Here is a 19,163-nt window from a genome sequence, read left to right as displayed (position 1 = left end):
GTTTTACAGAAATGTGATCAAAGGACAAAGAATCAGGCAAAACATAAAATATGCAGAATACAAAAACCCCCAGTGAGCAAGGAAAAACTCCCTCAGAACTGAAGGAGCCGGAGAGTGGGTTGTTTGGATGTTAGCATAGCTAGTTAGCTAACTCTCCTGCTGGCCTTCTTTCTCAGCCCTCCACCGGCTCTTGGAGTTGGGTGGTCCGTCACAAACCCTGGAGATATCAGCCAATAGCATTCGCTGAGGGAGCCTGACCCCGCCCCAAACTGTCAAAACTACCCCTTTCAAACCTCGAGCACAAACTGCAGCCTAGATGGGAAAAAAAACCCCGAGAGGAGAAATATGAAGCTCGAGCGCGATATTCTGTTCAGCGTGAACACAATTCCCTTTTTTTTTGCTCGTGAGTTTCACATTTGTGCTTACGAGAGGTTATTTTACACACGCAAAATTTTAAAACACGCTTTTTTTTTTACCTGTTATTTTTGCTCCCAACTTTTGACATTGACGCCATAGATATCATTAAAGTGCCTGTACAGGTATCCCCATACTTCTGTCTATACAGTGTATTCACAGTGTATACAGCTGCCTAGAACTTTCTCAAATGTCTGGCTCATCACAGCCTGCATGGTAGTCTTCTCAGCTAGTAAACTGATGCAGATGGTTTTTGAATCTGCCACACCACTGACTGTCAGCACAGGAACCCACTGTTCCTCTAGTCTAATCCCCAACACCTGCCAAGTGATGCAGTGCCAACAACACAGTCTTCACCAGCAGGAAAGAGAGAACATGCGCTATCTACTTTCAAAGAAGATGAGAAAGAGGAGTGTTATCTTAGGTTTGAGGTTCCACTGTGTTCATCCCATGTTCTCTCAACACCACGCCCTGGTGAAGAAGACACAACAGAGCAACTCGACTGCATGACGACACTGAAATCAGCCTCTGCTGGACTTTAAACAAATGTATGATCACACACTGTAAAAATGAAAGGACACCTGATGCACTTTTGGGTCTGAACCCTTTAAAAATGATCCAGAAATCCCTATAAAAAGAGCAGTTCTCTAAAGAAGCCATCCTTATCTGTTTTTTTTTAATTATTATTTAAGATGTTATTAAGTACAACAAATTGCAATTTAAATAGTTTATATCATTATACATATACAGCTCTGGAAAAAAAACAAGAGAACACTTGTTCCTTAAAAAGGATGAGTTTCTTTGATTTCAAGAGGAAGATGAATAATCACAAGCCATCAAATTAAACTGAACTGCTTGAATCTTTGCACCAGGAGTAAAGGTATCTAAAAGCAGGGTGTAAGACTGGTGGAGGAGAGCATGCCAAGATGCATGAAAACTGTGGTTATAAACCAGGGTTATTTCATCAAATATTGATATGAACTTGTTTTCTTTGCATTATTTGAGCTCTGAAAGTACTACATATATTTTGTTATTTCAGCTTTTTCTCATATTTTGTAAATAAATGCTCTAAATGACAATATTTTTATTTGGAATTTAGGAGAAATGTTGTCTGTAGTTTATAGAATAAAACAACAATGTTCATTTTACTCAAACATAAACCTATAATTATCAAAACCAGAGCAACGGAGTCAGAAACTGAAGTGTTCTTTTAATTTTTTTCAGAGCTGTCTCAATACCTATACCAAAATCAAACTTTTGTGTTTGATCTGGACCAAAATAGTAGACGTGTAAAGTGCTGTAAATCATGGTCTTTCTTTCTGATTCAAACAAAAGCGTGGTCCATTTCATCTACACTGTGAAAACACTTTTTTGGATGGTTTGGATTTTTGTAGTAGAGGCAGGATATAGATATTACTGCTATGTGACCCAGTCATTCCCGTCGTTCTGAGCACTAGACATCAGCAGAAGCTTAATAAAACACTACAGCTAATTTTAGTATGAACTGCTAAATATGCAGACTGTCTACAGTAACAGTATGTCACTCTGAGGATTTGCCATTTCCATCAAATCCTCTTCTGCCATTTAGATGACCTAGAGATAAATTAATTAAGCACCCAGTAAATCAATAGTCAATCACTTACAGAGCAATCCTTCAGAGCTGAGTTCTTTTGTAGGCTCGCCAAACTGGCACAGCAGGCAAGGTCAGAGCTGGGGGGGGGGAGGAATCTCGGCCAGTAAGTCTCTAATCTCCATCAAGAATGAATCATAATAATCTACATTATCTTTAGCATGCAAGACCTGCACTCGAAACCTTAGCATAAAAAAGCAACACATGCTAATAATGCCAGGCTGCATTATGATAAAAGCTCAGAGGTTCAATATGTATCTAAATCAGGAGCACTAGTAAATCACTGGCAACCCATAACGCTGATTGCCTCATACAGCGACTAAATGTCATCTGTTGCCCAGACATATCTTCTTTTTGGGCTGGGAAAATGTGTCAGACTGGGATTTAAAACATATTTGTGTAAAAATGTCAGAATTTCACATTCGTTTTATGTCTGTAATTTGTTTATACAGTCTTTTAAACAGGTCATTCAACACTCTGGGGTCCAGAAATGCGTCAGCATGTCAAATCTACGTTTTTTAACAATTAATCACCACAATAGAACACAAAGTCAGTAAAACTTCAGGGGTATCAGTCTGTTCAGTTCTGTCCCAAGGTCACCAACTTTGGTACAAATAAAAGTCCCAACAGACATCAGAGCACCAGAGAGGCAACAGATACAAGACACCCCCAAAAAGGGAAAGGGTTTGAAGGTGGTGGCCACAAACCAAAACTCTATTCTTATTTTTTTCTGACTGGTTCTTCTCTAGTTTTGTTTCAGCAGTGTTTTACTAAAGTCCTTGTCATCCCCAGTGAAAAAAAGTAGATTAAAGTGTACTAAGCATTATTATGCTATAGTGCACTAAAGTGTTATTGTACTTATTATACTTTAATTGTATAAAAATAGTACAAAAAGTAACCTAACTGTACTGAAATGGAATTATTTTAAACACTTAAGTAACATTTAAACAAACTGCTTCATGTATGTTACCTCATATGTTAATTATGCTTACAGTAAAATGATAATATATTTAATTAATATTACCACTGTATCACTTTTATACACTGGGTATATTAGAAATGTACTAAGAATTGAAGCTTCTGAAGGGCAGGTTTTAGACTGACTTTGGGCTGGATATTTTTGTTGGACCTGGCAACCCTGGCTGTTGGGTACCAAGATGAAATCCTCAAAGTCATTTTTAGACCTTATGTCAGTGCAGTGGGCTCTGGGGTCTTCCGGCTAAAAGGAAGATGCTTGCTCTCATGTAGACAGAGTATGTAGGCAGTTCTTGGATGATGAAGGCATTGATGCTACTGACTGAAACAACGATGAATCAACATTTAATTAACATTTAATTAAATGGTTGTGCTAAGGTTGAAATGTTAATGTTAAATCAACATAACGTCCTCAACCTTTTGCCTTTTGAATCAGCATTTTACATTTCATCACCATATAATTCCTAAAATGGTTGGATGGAGAGATTAAAAAGTGTTTTATTTCTATTTGCAGTAATTGCTTTTTAATTTAACACCAATTTTTCACCATACCTGGGAAATTTTCATGTTCTGTTTGTTTCTATTTGTTTATCATGTTGGCAGTGGTGGGTAACTTTCTTTATACTCTGTAGTTATAGTAAAGTGATGTAAGTTTGTTGTTAACACTCTTAGGGTGCTTTTACACCTAAAAAAGTCCGGACCGTGATCCGAAACAAGGTTCATGTGTTTGCTACATTGTATATATTTGGTCCGCTTATTTTTGTTTTCACACTGCAGTTTAGGGAGCGCACCAAATACCTTTGTGTGATACTCCTACATCCTTTCATCATCATTTCTGGAAGCGCTGGACGTCCAACTCCGCCTTCCCGCAGGCTGCAGTCAGTAGTACTGCTGCCGTTGTTGAGGAACGCCTGCTCAGCTTCCTGTAATTGGTCCGAAAGTTCAAACCATCCAGAAAAGCGCTTTCACACTTCAGGCGAACCGGATCATGGTTCAGAAGATCCGGACCGAGACTTCTTGGTCGGCCCCTTTCACACCTGCTACTTTGGACCAAACTGAAAAGTCCGAAAGTCCGGACCAAACGAGGCAGGTGTGAAAGCACCCTTAACCAAAGGATTTTCTTATTTTAGTGAGCTATGGTTTATTAAAGGTTGAACGTATGACGTTGAAACAGTGTTGTTATATTAACGTTGATTCACTTTTCAAAAACATGATTCAACGTTTATTCAACGTTGAAACGCCAGCTAGGAATGTCACCAAGTTGTGCCACAGACTGGAGCTCAATCCAGGAGCTCAATGATGCCCTGATCCAGACCTGGGAGGACATCCCAAAGGACACCATCTGAAACGACCAATGGCAAATGGCCCAAATCCAACATAAGTGTCCAACACAAGTTTGGTGAATAGACTTGTCTTGGTAACACTTTATTTTAAGGAACACAAATTAGGCGCTTATTAATGTCTTATTATTGCTTGATAAAGCCTTAATTACACATTTGTAAATGATTTATTCATTACTTATTATGCTTTATTCTGTCTAAGTGTTATTGGTGCTTAATTAGGGGTTTGTGATTGATTAAATATTTATTCAGTTCTTTTTAGTGTAATCACTAATTAGTGATGAACAGAAGCTCACTTTAGAATATGGTACTTCTTGGTCTATTAGTGATTTATTAACCCTTTATTAACTTAATAAACTCCAGCACAGCCATAACCTTACCAACCTCACATAAATAAACTCAAACTGCTGCCAATTATAATATCACTAATAACATGTAGAATTAGCTAATAGTTAATGCTTATTAATCGCACCTGCTTAACAGGGTGCTAAAATAACTGTTTATTATGCACTATAAGAACTAATACAGCCGTTATTCATCATTTCCACATAACAGACCCCTAATTAAGCACTAATAACACTTACACAATATACAGCCAAATAAGTAGTGCATAAATCATTTACAAATGTCTAATTAAGGCTTTATTAAGCAAATAATAAGACATTAATAAGCGCCTAATTTGTGTTCCTTAAAATAAAGTGTTACCCTTGTCTTTGCCTAATTATGACGGATGCTTGTGAATTCTATGTGTCTTCTTTTATAAAAAACAACATATAGCCACTCTAATTGAGAACCTTTCCTATTTTGTGGATATAAGAAGATGGATTTATTGATTTAATGCCATATTATTTTCAGCAGAGTGAAGTCTTAAGTTTCTCCCTTAGATTGGAAAACATCTGAGCTGAACTATTCCAGGGGTGGAGGTTGGAATGGCTGGACTGTGATGTGGGTGTAAAATTGACAGGAAATAAAGCACGCTGGCAGGTACAGATCCTGGCAAACTCATCACTGATTGACATTGTCTGTTCTTCCTTTATCTCTGGTGCTCCCCGCACGGCCCCCCGGGTGCGTAATAAAAGAGAAAAGAACAGGATGTTTCACGGAAGCCTGAAATAAGATCAGTTTTTCAGATCAATATAATCATCCCAGGATCTCAGAGACGCTTAGCTCTTAGCCTTTCCAGCAAAGACCTGCTTATGCTATACTAATAATCTGTTCACAAAACAGAGGCTTAACCTCTTACACTCCTGTATAAACCTCACCCTCTGGTATGACTCAGTGACAACTTATTATTGAATAGAAATTCCCAAGCTATGAACCAATAAAAAAGAAAGGTGTTTAAACGTTATAATAATGCACTATTTTTATTACTGCACTATTTAGTGAAATTTATGTTTACTTTACTGACAGAGAACAAACCTTTCCAAAAAACATGGGATTACCACACAAAGCAGTTTCTTTCCTAATCTACGTTCTTTAATTCTTCAATTCAAGGCCCAAAATACACTGCATAAAACTGTGGAAAAAAATAAGAGACCAGTTAAAAATGATGAGTTTCTTTGATTTTACCAAAGAGGAAGATGGATGATCACAAGCCATCAATTCAAGTTGAACTGCTTAAATTCTTGCACCAGGAGAGTGTAGCATAAAGTTATCCAAAAGCAGTGTGCAAGACTGGTGTAGGAGAACATGCCAAGATGCATGAAAACTGTGAATAAAAATCAGGGTTATTCCACCAAATATTAATTTCTGAACTCTTAAAACTTTATGAATATGAACTTGTTTTCTTTGCATCATATTTGATGGCTCACCGCTTCATATATTGTTTGTTATTTCAGTCATGTCTCATTTTCTGCAAATAAATACAAAATATTTGTGTGGAATTTGGGAGAAATGTTGTTCATAGTTTATAGTTTATAATTGACTATACAACCCAGACAAGTATCATAAGAAGTCGTCACGGAGACCCACCGCGAGTCCCAAGCAGCATTAAAACGACAAGCAGTAGAAAGATGAACCCAAAACAGCTGATTAATTCTCTTTGGCCAGGTCTTTGGTCAGAGAGATAGGTCCAGTAGATTCTCAGGTGATTAACACACTGGGCTTTAGACTCTCTCAACGTCGTCCGCCTCAGGTTTTTTTGTAAACACATATATCAGAAAATGCTCTGATTCCGGAACATCTGAGGAAAAAACAAACCGTCTGCTCATGTAGCGATTCATCACTCAGCCGAGCGCTTTATTTGCCACGAAAGCACAAAAATCCTGTCACCACCTCTCAACTATCGCCATGATAAAATACTATATTAGCTGATTTAAGGCTCCCTGTCTCTGCGGCTTCCTGAGCTCCTTCAACAGCAGACATCCACTCAGGAACGTCTCTGTCTGCCTGTCCACACACCAAAACCCATCATCCAGTAGCCTACAAATCAGCTGCAGCTTTCTGGTTGACCGTCCAGACCTGCTGGCCCCCCCGAAAACACTCAGCCGTCCACTCAACACCCTCCATCTGCTCGACAAGAGCCTGGATGAAAACGTCAGGAAACAAAATGCTAATTAATTTGAATCTTCTTCAAACATTTCCTCTGAGACAGAGAAGAGACGTGTATTTCTCCAGAGAGAGAGAGAGAGAGGATGAAAATCAGAAGCAGACGTGGAGATGTCCCTCCAGCTGTCTTCACGCAGAATCAGTTAAGACACTGAGTGAGACACTCTTACAAATCAGAGCCATTGACCACAGCTCACCATCAGCTCACCATTCCAAAAAAAAAAAAAAAAAAAAAACTGGTCTGGCACGGTCACACAAGTTTATTGGGAGATTCTTCATTGATCTTAGGTGACGCTGCTGGAGAGAGGGAAACTACTAAATTATATATCGCTTTTTCAAAGTCAAAATGAAAAGCATTCTAGTTTCTACAGCTTGTTTTAGATAGTAAAAACTGGGGAAACCCAGTATACAACCTGTATAAAAAACATTTTGTTCATCATTGACAGTCTTTTTTCACATTTTCTACAACAACTTTTTTTCCAAAACTTGTTTCCAAAGCTTTTTTAATGTATTGTTGGATTTGTTTTCTCTACACATTCTCCAGCACAGTCCAACAAGCTTTCAGTGCTGTTCAAATCTAGAGAAATCTGGTGTTGTCCATGACATCATCTGATGTCAACTTTTGTAACATCTCACTTTTCCACCCCGTCCATCACTCGACGAGCTGAGGGGCATCTTGCGTCGGTTTGTTGGCAGATCAATCCACTGTTTTACGTTCCAAAAAACAAGAGACAGACCCCACCAGACACATCCTAACCAGTTGCAGAACATCAGCGTGGAAAACCAACATTACATACATCTGAGCAGCCCCTTTTTTCCACTGCCAGCGTTAACAGCCCTCACATTGTAAGTGAATGTATCAGCCCAGGAAAATATTTTGATGGTCAAGAGGTCAAACCGGAGTCTGAGGTCTGCTGGTAATGTGGATGATTAATTATTGACAGAGCGCTCAGATGGTTTATTTGAGTGTTATTATGACTGTGAGTCAGTGGTGAGTAGTATCTTAAGAGAATCTGACACATACACATTCAGCAGAGCTCATGATTAATTAAGCACTCGTTCGGAGTGACACGCAGGCCGGCGCTGTACTTACACACGTACATATTTTCTCTGACAGCACTCTTCCTGATGTGTCTCCCATAGTATGGAATACATTCAGGCATTCGGCCTTAAATGGAAATATTATTACAGTCTCCAACTGCAAGGTTAGATAACAACCATCCAGAGTGTAATTTAATGCTAAAAGTTCGCCCGGTCCGAGGTAAAATATTTCTGAGGTTTCTTTTTTAGAGTTTAACCTTGGTCTTGGTTGTAGACTTGGGCTTAATTTATTGTTTTGACTGGTTCCTTTCAATGCTTTAAAATTTCGGGGAAATGCTATTCATTCCACATCAGTCTCGTCCAATTCCTCTGGTACCAAGGTTTTCATGAGCAGTCTAGCGTGAATCCAAAACTCAAAACTCTGGCCCAGGAAAGAGCAGCGAGTGTGTTTTCGTTAATGGTCCAGTACCCCCTTCGAACCGGTATTTTGTGCGGTATCATATTCCCTCTCTTCCCTTCTTGCTCCTTGTGTTGGCAGCTCTCTGGCTCCTGACAGCTTCCCCTCCAGCAGCACATCCCTAATGAGGTGCCAACAGGATGCTGCCATCTTTGGCCACTTTTCCACTGCAGGGCCAAATGGTTACTGAAGCCGCGCTGTACCGTTTCTTGCTAATGCAGACCTGTTAGCCCGGTTAGGGTTTCTTTACATTTCCCATTTATTTCCAATTGTGTCTTCGGTAACACTTTACTTGGATGGTTGGATTTCCGTTTCAGAAACATTTTTTAAATACAGCTTAGAGAGTTCAATAATACACAAAACTGCCATTTTTTTTAACCTTGTTCTGGCTACTGCACCTGCGCACATCTCCACAGCACTGTAAGTTAGAAAAGAGGCCATTGATTCGGACAACTGGCATGGGCTCTCAAGGCTTTGCTCTCGAAAATGCAAAAAAGACCAACATCTGTACCCATAAAAACATGTACATGATCAATTATATCTGTAAAAGGCTAACTGAGTTTCCTTCTAGATGTTTACCTCTACATCTTATTATGTTACGGGCCTTTTGTGTTTAGACTTGGCACCAGAAGAAATTATGTTTTTATATTTTTAACATTAAGAGACACCAACTTTTGTATATTTTCATTTTTATACTGTTGTAAATAACGGAAAACACAATAAAAATATGATTTAAAAAACACCAAACCTTCTGCAGTTGACAATTTTTATCAGGAACGTTTTGTTCTGAAGATCTGAACACAGAAACCTGCAGGGCTAATAGAGGAGAAATGTCTTCGGAGCAGAGCTAAATCATTCAGAATCGTGACTGTGCACGTCGCATCAACTCTGAGATCACTGGGTTTTGCTGCCAAAGCTTGCAGATAATTCAATTCCGTCCTGATGCAGAGTGCAGAACCAGCGCACAAAGTGGATTTGCCAAGGTCAAGCTGCTGAACAACAGAGTAACAATCTGTAGTCTGCTGCAATTACAGACCCTCACATAAAGCACCTTATAAACTGGGGTTAGACTACGCAACTTTAGCCTGATTCTCAGTCTGGCTGGGTCTGTGCTAGTTGGCTTTAGTCTGTAGATTTTTGTTCAGGTGGAGTGAAAGAGAAGTTCAGACCAGTAAGACCTTATCAAACGTTAGATTATATCATCCCGACTCATAATTAAGCATAATCTGGTACTTTACACTGGTCTGAATGGGTCCCCTCTAGTCAATTTTTCTTCATTTACTTGTCGTGTTTACTCTTTAAGGGTTGGACAAAACAAGGATATCACAGTACATCGTATCGTTGTCGTTTGTGCTACATTACTGTCGTCAAATATTAATATATTTATTAAAAGAATTTTCTTAAGACTCGCCGCATTAGACTAATTAGACTTACTGAAGTTGCTGCTTCATTACTTACAAGTGCACTATCAATAAACATCTATTTTCTGGTCTATTTTTATACATAAGGAACGCCAGATTATAAGGTACATTTTATACGACTCTAAAAAAGGAACAGCAGTGTCGCAATGTTTTCCTTCAACTTCAGCTAATAAAGCTAGTAAACAAAACTGTAATTCTTAAAAAAAAAATAATCAGACGATGATTCAGTCATAGAAGTTAAACGAGCACTGAATATCTACACAGATTTCTCTCCTAAAAATGTTTATTTGGGTGAGTTAAGCGCTTCTGTTTATTTACAGTAAGCTTAGATTTCCAGATTTCCACTAAAGCTGAAACATTAGCATTAATTAGCGGTAATGCAAATGCTGCTCCTCCAGCAGTGTTAGCCGGGGTTAGCAGCAGGCTACAGGCCGGTAATACTCACCTCTGAACAGCCAAAAGAGCTAGTGCTTAGCGCGGTTAGCGGCTAATGCTAATACTGCTGGAGAACTAAACTGAAACTTCTGTTGAACGCTACACTTCAGCAGACATAAGGCTCACCGGATTATGAAGCACACTGATGATTTTTGGGAAAATGAAAGGGTTTTAAGTGTGCCTTATAGTGCGAAAAATACACACGTTGGACATGCGTTGGACGAAGGCTTGTCGGTCTCCTCAGAGTTCGTCTCACATTTGCTTGTGTTTGTATCGTGCGGAAGAATGAATGTTTTCTGTGTAGAAATAAGGGTTAATCTACAGTTACAGTAGATACAGGATTCATCAGCATAATTTGTAACTCAAACAGCTGTGTGTACATGAAGAAGAAAAAAACACATGCTAAAAGTCATGAATTGTACCCATGGATTTATGAGTGAGATGAATTCATCCAGCAGACACAGAACCGCCCCGGCTCTATCATGCAGCACATGATTAAGAGAGCCCACAACTTGATTGTTATTAGACTCCCTGCTGGAATTCTGACGCGAGGCTGGAGAACGTGAGCTGCTCTGTGAAATAATTACTGTCAGCAGAAGTTGATTGACTGCGTTTGTTCATCTCGCTCTTCGACTCTGCACAAGTGGATCTTTCAAACCTCACCACAGAGCAATGAGAAGGACGGCTGTGTGTGTGTGTGTGTTTGCTTTGCTACCATTGTGAGGACCAGATGTTTTCACAAGCAGCTATATGCCAATCTGTTTTTTGGGGACATTTTGGTGGTTCTCACAACTTTACTTTTGGTCACTAGTTAGAGTTAGGGTTAGGATTAGGTGTAGTGCAAATTAGCAATAGCTATTGTGTGAATTAGATCTTGTATACTCTGCCCGAACCAGACCTGAACTCGGGCCGGGTCGGGCCAAGATTTTCCACCCCTTTTTTTTCTGGTCAGGTTGTAGGTGTCAGTTTTTAATGCTTTTTTTTTTACTTTGTCTAAAGCTATGGTGTAATGATCACAATATAGCAAATTAATAAATCAAACTGTTTAAAAAAAAAGTTGCACAAGTGTTCAGTGCACACTCCATTTGTCCGTATTACACACTTAACTTGCAGCGCAGTGCATTGCAGAGCATAGCCTTATCACTGTTTTTGAGGTTTTTGCACATAGACTCTAAGCGCAATATAAAAAAAAGTTTTTTTTTTATATTTTCTATTCTTAAACTTTTTCTTAAATGTTAAATTATATTAGATAAGAGGAAAGTCATTAAGACTTTATTCTTGTAGCCTGATTTACTGATCATTGTTCGCACTGTTCACATTTTAATCTTTGGGAATCTGTTCTTAATAAATATTTTTTCTTAAATAAAGAGTCTATGCTTTTTTAGTGTTGCAATGTTTGGTCAGGGTTTGGGCAAACATGCACAGACTAGGCCTGGGTCGGGCTGGATATTTTGGGTTTGAGTGTAGGAGTAATATAAGTTAGCTACAGTTTCAATGTGAATGGATGGTCCTCACAAGTATAGCAAAATCAACGTGTGTGTGTGTGTGTGTGCATACTCTTTGCATTCTCTTTTTCTCTCTCTCTTAATTCTTTTTTCATATCAGCAGGCTCGGACGGAGGGAGCAGCCATGGCAACCCGTCTTTGTTGAGCATCACACGTGTGGGGAGCTGTCTGATGAGTGAGCGTTTTCATGGTGCGAGGTTGGAGGTCAGCCACGTGCCTCACTCAACATGTCCTCCAACAGCTACCTCTTCTTCTGAGCACACACACACACACACTCCAGCTTCCAGTTGCTGCAGAACCTGGAGAGCTGCTGCTGAGTTGAGGCTCTCATTAGGGGTGGAACAATATAGCTCAGCATCAGAATATCACAGTAAAGAAGACGTACTCAGAGCAGACTCAGAGTAGACAGGGCTGCCAGAGGGGGTATCCAGTGTCTAATGAAGGTGCTCTATGGATCGAGGTTACACCAGTATAAGAATGACTTTATTTCCATGGCAGTCTTCTGGAATTAAGGAGCTTTTATGGGATCATAATTACGGACAGAAGGTTAAGAAGCTCATGCAATTTATTTTGGTGAAGTCTACCAAAAAGGGAATGCACATAAGGGCCATTCCACCGAATAGGGAAATTACATGTACAAAATAACTTTAAAATACATTTTACTATTAAGTATAATGTCTTGTACACTGACCTAATCGCAAAAGTAAAAAATGTAATTAAAGACATTAATAAAAACTACTCAGAACATGGAAAAAGAACATTTGTTACCTGTCCCCACTTTCTTACTATAAACTTTACCATGAAATATAATTCTTAAAATCTTTCAGAGCTGTAAAGCATGTCTTGCATTATTGTGGGACTCTGAATCACATCTATGCTTTAAAAATATTTTATAATAAATCTATAATATTTAAGTTAAAATACAAATTTTATATATGTCCCTGTTTTTTTTACTCAGTCCTGTTACTGTAAACATATTACCCCATCTGAAACATCTGGAACATTCTACAACAAGTTACATCTACAACAGGAAGTGACATCGGCTGTTTTTTCTGAAGACCATTGGATGACCAAAATTAAGTTCCTCATTTGTTTTTCTGTGTATTTTATCTTTTTGTAACGATGACTGAGGAGCTCAATCTCAACACTCAGTCCTGTTACCTAAATTAATTCTCAGATCTTATTGGTTTATTTTTTAAAATACAATTTTGGGAAAATCACTAGAATGTGCTCAGTGTCCTCATGATATTAGCATAGCCGCAATTCTATGCTAAAAACTCATTCCTGTTACTTTTATTCCTGTTACTCAAAACATAGAAAGTATCAGGAATGAGTGTCAGTAACAGGAGTGAGTTTCAGTAACAGGAATGAGTTTCAGTAACAGGAATGAGTTTCAGTAACAGGAGTTTTTTTGCCATAAATATCAATTATTTGAACATGCAGTCAACCATTTCTTTAAAATTTAAAGAAGACTTTCTTGAGAGAAAACCAAATGAATTAGGGAATTTTTTGCTTTTAAACATGCTTTTAAACTTCACGTGAGTTTTGTAACCATCTTCAGTTTAGAAACCTTGCAAACAATTAAGTAAATCTGCCTGAGTTTAACCAGTACCTGTTTTGAATAGTAAAATAAATGTTATTAGATTCAGAGTTGAAAAAAAGTTTAATTTGGAAGAATTTAAAAACTGTAAATCAGCATCTTGTGGAAGATGAAGGCTACCATAGTAAAGTTAAGCACTGAGTTCAAGACTACCATAATAATACAGGATGTACACACTGATACACATGTTGGATTTTTCTTAAAATGCAAAAAAATAGCAAGCGAATAGGTGCCAGAGTTGTTTTCCTGATTGATACCATAAAAGAATGATAATTGAAATAGAGATTTAAGAGCGTGAAGAACATAAAGTACCAAGGCCAATTACAGGACGTCTTACTAAAACAGTCGTTTCCAAAACAGACTTCTGGGATTCTTCTAGACTGTCCGAGGCTCCCTGAGGAGAAGCAGCTCTTAAGGATGTTGAGAAAAAGTTTTCCACATAAAAGTAGTTCTCTAAACCAGTGGAACATAAAGCATCAATATGGAAATAATGCAAAAATATTAAGGATTAAAATGTATAGGTTCTCATAACTTTTTTTAATTTGTTTGTTCTTAGTGTTTAACCTCATAGACCTTGTATGTAGGACCACACTTTAGGGCTCTTTAGGGCGTTTTCATACCTGTAGTTGTTTTTTTATGGTCCGGATCAGTTGATGAGTTTGTTTACTTGGAGTGTTTCTCCCTCTGTTTGGTTTGGTTTCACACAGGCATAAACCTAAACACACTAAACACCTAAACCTAAACACAAAATGCACACCAATAAACCACACAAGCACATCGTTTCCTCTGATTGGAGGAGAACATGCCAGGATGCATGAAAACTGTGATTAAAACCAGGATTATTGCACCAAATATTAATTTCTAAACTCTTTAAGACTTTATAAGTATGAACTTGTTTCTCATTTTCTGCAAATAAATGCTCTAAATGACAATATTTTTATTTGTAATTTGGGGGAAATGTATGTAGTTTATAGAATAAAACAACAATGTTCATTTTATTGAAACTTATAACCTAAATAGCAGCATCAGAGGAACTGTTTCAGAAACTGAGATGGTCTCTTAATTTTTTTTTCACAGCTATAAACATAATATAAGATGTATTTTATAAATTAGGAGTTTTTTTTTATTTATTGGCTGAGCAGCAAAAACCCTTTTTCCCCTTTTTCAACAGATTTTCATTTTGGTTGCCAAATATTTGGTGCATTTCTAATAAATATACTACTGTGCACCTGCTTACTGTTCAAGAGACGGATTCATTCATTCCCATTACAGATAGATACAGGTCACTAGTATTTAATAATGTGAATCATTTTAAAAGATGAAAAAAAAAAATATATATATATATATATATATATATATATATATATATATATATATATATATATATATATATATATATATATATATATATATATATATATATATATATATATATATATATATATATATATAACTGATTAACAGGGCTTGTAATATGAATGAAGCTTAAATAAGCTCTTCTGCCTGCACTAGAGAGCCAACAATGTGGCATTTAATTGCGAGATAAAAATACTAGCTGGTGTGACTTTAAATGGAACACTGCTGAGTTACACTTGTGACGTGGCCAGGATTTCAATGAGCTGCGGCTTTAGCAGTTAAGCTCCACTTAAGCAGAACTGCGTGGGAAAATTTAGTCCTGGATAAGCCACACGAAAGGGAGGACCCGAAACACTGGGTGTAAACTAAGTGACTAAAGGTGACTAAACACTGTAAAAAAAGAGGGAGTGAAACACTGCCTGAAAACACATATTGGATTTTATTTTTGGACAGTGGCACACTTTAATCATTGATGATTAGTATTTTGGGATGTTTTAGCTTGTTCTCTCGGTCACAGCTATACTAAGGCCTGTCACTATAACTGTTATCCACTTACTGTACAATATATAGACATGATTTTTTGTTGGACAATCATTTTTGCTGACCCCATTATTGTCCACAATGTTTTCCCTAGCAAGTCCATCAACGTGAATGAGTCTGTGTTAAAACAATCATTTTATTTTACTTGTGAATTAAAAAATATACAGCTCTGGAAAAAATAGTTTCTTTATTTTTACTAAATTGAAAATCAAGAGGAAGATTCATGATCACAAGCCATAAAACCAAACTGAACTGCTTGAATTTTTGCACCAGAAGTGGCATAAATTTATCCAAAAGCAGTGTGTAAGACTGATGGAGGAGAACATGCCAAGATGCATGAAAACTGTGATTCAAAACCAGGGTTATTCCACCAAATATTGATTTCTAAGCTCTTAAAATATGAACTTGTTTCCTTTGCATTATTTGAGGTCTGAAAGCTCTGCATCTTTTTTTTTGTTATTTCAGCCATTTCTTATTTTCTGCAAATAAAATCTCTAAATGACAATATTTTAATTTGAAATTTGGAAAAAAATGTTGTCTGTAGTTTATAGAATAAAACAGCAATATTTGATGGAAGAACCCTGGTTTTTCATGCATCTGGCATGTTCTCCTCCACCAGTCTTGTACACTGCTTTTGGATAACTTTATGCCTTTACTCCTGGTGCAAAAATTCAAGCAGTTCAGCTTGGTTTGATGGCTTGTGATGATCCATCTTCCTCTTGATTATATTCTAGAGGTTTTCAATTTGGTAAAATCAAAGAAACTCATAATTTTTTTTCCAGAGCTGTATATTGTGACAGGACTAGCTATACTGTAACATTCCACTTGTATGTACTTGTATGCTCTTTCCACGATGCAACAAACAAGTCAAACAAGCCAAAGAAAAAACACAGAAGCCAGATCTGTACCCTCTGGACTCTGTAGGAGGATTAAGCCCGTTATTTTTAGTCCTTATTCACGAGGACAGGAGAAGATAGTGGTCAGAGAGCGAGATAATGCCATTACTGGTCCATTTCATCTCCTGCGGTCACGTGACCAGCAGTCACAGTGGGTATTTCCTGCCTTGGCTGGACAGTGAGAATGTTAAGTGTTAGCAGGGTGTTGCTGAACAGCAGTGACATTGTCTTGTCTGCTCCCACCTCAAACCTCGCCGCGATCCGAGCAGCGCGATTCCAGTTTCTCGCCAGAGCAATGTCAAAAAGTCAAAAAAGCGCGTGTGGTCCGTCTGCTGCACTTTTAAAATCTAATTTGGGCCTTTTCAGTCCCAAAGCTATTAAAGCAAAAATTCACACAAACCATTGGAGCGGCTCAGCGTTGTGCCAAAGTGCCCCACTGGCTTTCTTTCATTGATTATCGTCCAGAATGGAGGAACGGTGGACTGCAGGAGATCTGTTGCCTTCAACAGTCCTTTCTGGTACTTAGCAAACTGCAAACCAGTGTTTAAAACGAATATAAAAGAGGCAGCCAGCTGCACCAATTCTGCGTACAAAGCTGGATACTGGAGCTCCGAGCTCCTCGGCGCAGTCCTCAAGGACTTCCAATCAGTTTCGTACGCGTTCTGCTCCAGTTTCACGTAAACCCAAGCCAGGTCCTGCAGCCCCTGATTACCTGGCTCAAGTGTGCTGTAGCAAACGACTATTATACAGTCTGCTGGCATGCTGCACGTTCACTTTGCATCATTACCGTTATATGGAGCTCACTCTATTCTGCTATACAATACGCCAAAGGTAATTTGTGGAAAACAACACAACGACTAACTTTGATTTGTACGTCACTGTAATATATTTAATCAAGATATGTAGTACATTGATATTGCAGGGGACAACAGTACATTTACCAATCATAAAGTGTTACCTCAGAGGCCAGGGACTTGGGAACTTCAACACCTGTATCAAGTTGTTAGGTACTATCTGGTGAATGAGGCTGAACACAGGCCAGCTTGAATTACTGGGGTTAGAGTGAGGCCTGATGTGTCAATGTGTCAAGTCATGTGTGTACCGTGAATGTGTACAATAAAGAAGGTACTACAATCACAGTGAGTGGCGTTGATAGTGACCGAAGGCATCTGGCTAGAATGGTCCATGCAAAAAAGCTAAAGCCTTTTATTTTTAGACATTGGGACACTACAGACGGTAGGATTCTACGGCTTTGTTTAAAATCTGAATTTTATGTTATTTATTCATTATATTGACCTTTTTTTATTTTACAAATACTAAATCATACTGATGGCATATAAGTAATAATAACTCTTAAGTAATAAAATATTTTCAAAATGGTCATTATCGTTTATTACAAGTTGGAGCAAGTTGGAGCAAGAGCAAAAGCAAGTCACGATTGTGAAGACTGAAATAATACTAATGATAGTGACCAGCATCATCTGGCTAAAATTGCCTGTGCACAGTTGCTTGAAAAAAAGGCAATTCTCTGCCAGAGATCCCCTGCGTAATATATATATGCATATATATTATGCATATATATGCAGCTACCATGGGACACAATACAAGTTCTCGTCTCATGACCTTTGGGCATGTCGGTGTATCAACACAGCCAGTATGAGAAACGACCTATCAGAGAATCCTGCCAGAACAAACAGCAACTCCTTCTGAAATGGCCTGTGAAATAAAGCTCAGAAAGAGGTGGCAACGGTGGAACGAGCTAACGGGAACATTAGAAGCTCATTATGTCATCATCCAGGACATCTCCCTTAAGGTGAGCAGGCCAGGAGTCATGTAGAACGATTCAGAACAAGTCAGAGCGATCCCATCTGTAACTCCTACGCCATTCATCACGGCCACAGTCAGTCAGTCAATGTACACACATTCCGCTTAAGTAACTACCCCAGATACGTAAACGCAGTTATAACATGTTGAAAGCCGAAGAACCCCCATGGTGCGCAAATGGCCCCCCTGTGACTTGGTTGGAATGGGCCGAGCAGAGGACGCCAGTAGCCGAACTGGCTTTCGGAGCATCTCACCTGGTTTGAATTTGCAGCAGTTCTGGCTGTGCGGCTCTCATAGTGTAACATTAACTCTCCTTCCTGTTCCATATGAAAATTTAAGCGCGATCCCGGGGGAGCAGTAAAAGGCTGCGTGCTGGCCAAGCTGTGCTCCTGGTCACACATACTCGTGGTAGATCATTTAGTCTCACCGTTGGGAGGCTCGCTAGGCTCTCTAGGCTTTGCCCCCTTGAACAAAGTCCGAGGTTGATTAAAAACGATGGGGATGGGGCGCCGAGTGGTCCAGCGGTCTAAAGCGCTGCCACTATGAGCAGGAGGTCGCAGGTTCGAACCCCAGCTCATGCAGCTTTGCCATCAAGCTGCTGGCGTCAGAGGGAGCAAAATTGGCCCTGCTCCCTCTGGGTGGGTAGATGGCGCTCTCTCCCCACATCACTCCTAAGGTAATGTCTGCAGCACAGGGCGTCTGTGAGCTGATGTACCGGAGCTGAGCCGCTGTGCTTTCCTCCAAGCGCGCTGGCTGCTCGGTAATGCTGCATCAGCAGCAGCTCGAAAAGAAGCGGTGGCTGGCTTCACATGTATCGGAGGAAGCATGTGTTAGTTTTCACCCTCCTGGTGTGTTGTGGCATTACTAGTGATAGGGGGAGTCCTAATGAGTGGGTTGGGTAATTGGCCGTGTAAATTGGGGAGAAAAATGGGAAAAATTAGAAATAAAATTATAAAAAAAAAAAACGATGGGGATGTTTTATAATCTTGCCACTGTTTGGGCCCAATGGAAAGCTTTCTTTTCCTTTTCTTCCCACAAAAGAAAGCAGCACATGGTCAGTTAAACTGCACCCAATCCAGACAGCACAAAGCCCACGGGTGTACGGTTGCAGGACGGAGCGCAGCGAACCCCGTATCTGTCCGATTTCACCACAAACGTGTGTCTTACATCATTTTGGCCGCT

The sequence above is a fragment of the Astyanax mexicanus genome, chromosome 20 (genome assembly GCF_023375975.1).
Source record: "Astyanax mexicanus isolate ESR-SI-001 chromosome 20, AstMex3_surface, whole genome shotgun sequence".
In the NCBI taxonomy this organism is placed as follows: domain Eukaryota; kingdom Metazoa; phylum Chordata; class Actinopteri; order Characiformes; family Acestrorhamphidae; genus Astyanax; species Astyanax mexicanus.
Note: the sequence above shows the minus strand (reverse complement) of the source record.